The sequence below is a fragment of the Cicer arietinum genome, chromosome 6, assembly GCF_000331145.2.
Source record: "Cicer arietinum cultivar CDC Frontier isolate Library 1 chromosome 6, Cicar.CDCFrontier_v2.0, whole genome shotgun sequence".
Taxonomy (NCBI): domain Eukaryota; kingdom Viridiplantae; phylum Streptophyta; class Magnoliopsida; order Fabales; family Fabaceae; genus Cicer; species Cicer arietinum.
Genome location: NC_021165.2, coordinates 14,536,944 through 14,538,481, shown reverse-complemented (window position 1 = coordinate 14,538,481; position 1,538 = coordinate 14,536,944).

Sequence of the window (1,538 nt, the reverse complement as noted above, 5' to 3'; positions counted from 1 at the left end):
CCTTTGTTACTTGCACCTTTGTTACTTGCACCTTTCTTACTTGCACCTACCCCTCCTTGTCCTTCAAGTCCGTCACCACCTATTTGGACCTCATCAAACCCATCATTCATGGGCAATTCATCATCAGAGTCTCCAAAAATTACATTAACAACACTATCTTCACCGTCAGACTCAATATTGTCTTCTGTTTGGGTTGCACTTTGGGCTGGTTCATGTGTATCATTTCCTACTTTAGCAGCTTCTTGAGGCTTAGTCTGCACATTATCCACATGTTGTGGGTCTGTTTGGGTTGGTTCATGGGTTTGTTTAGCTTTATCTTTTTGAGTCTTATTCTCCACATTATCCATAAATATGGGCTGGGATATTGGATGAATAAGATACAAATTCACTTTTCCATTAGCCTTGGCAAAATTTACCATTTCCATTGCCCCAATGTCATTTTCCAAAAACTTTTTCTCACCATACGCCTCATACCATATACTAACAACTTCAGGATACCTCATTTGTTTAATAATATCCAAAATCTCAAAGTAACTCCACCTGTCAGCATCACATTTCCAATTAGAAACTTCACCTTGGTACACTTCCATTGTGTCATCCAAAAAATACCCTCCATGGTGAACATCGACGAAAAAGACATCCATTCTGCTTTTTTACATTGAAAACACATAAAAAAAACCCATTAATAGAAAACTATAATCAAATGGTAGGGACCACAGATCTGACCCCATAATCTTAGAAAAACATGAAGGAATATGAATGTGTGGACCACAAACCCTTGACCCAAAATAATCAACACATGTAAGAATAAAATCATTCAAAATCAAACACATGCAACTAATAAATACCATAAGAACCCAACTAAACCATAAACCTAAACCCTAAAATAAATTAGATCATTAAACATCAGAATCCATAAACACGTTACCTTTTCCTCTCAATGTGCGATGACGATTTCTTGAAGCTTCACTCCGATGGTGTGTTCTTCGATTCCTTATAGTTATCGTTGAAATTAATTTACGATTTCACAGAGATTCAGGAAGAAAACGCGAAGACGATAGCATTTCACGGAGATCAGAGAAAATAAAAGCAGGAAAATAAGAACACGCAGAGGAAAACGATTTCACGGAGATGAGAAGAGGGAAATCAGTGGAGATGAGAGAAGAAAACAGGAAAATAAGAAGACGAAAATGAGAAGATGGAAATCAGTGGAGATGAGAATACCAAACAAGAGATTTAGAAATATCAAAGAGAAAAAACTGGAAAGAAAACGGATGAGGGAATTTGTTAAGTTGCCTTAACGGAATCTCACTTAAAGGGTAAAATTGAAATTATTTCAAAAGATAAAATACTGAAATGGGAAAGAAAAAAAAAGTTAAAGGACCAAAACGTTACCAGGAATTAAGTTAAAGGACCACAAATGTAAATTAGCCTATATATATATATATGGCTTAATTGCACTTTTGGTCCCCCTATTATAGGTGAAAATTGAAAGTAGTCCCCCCATTTTGTTTCTCCCCAGTTTTAGTCCCCCAAAC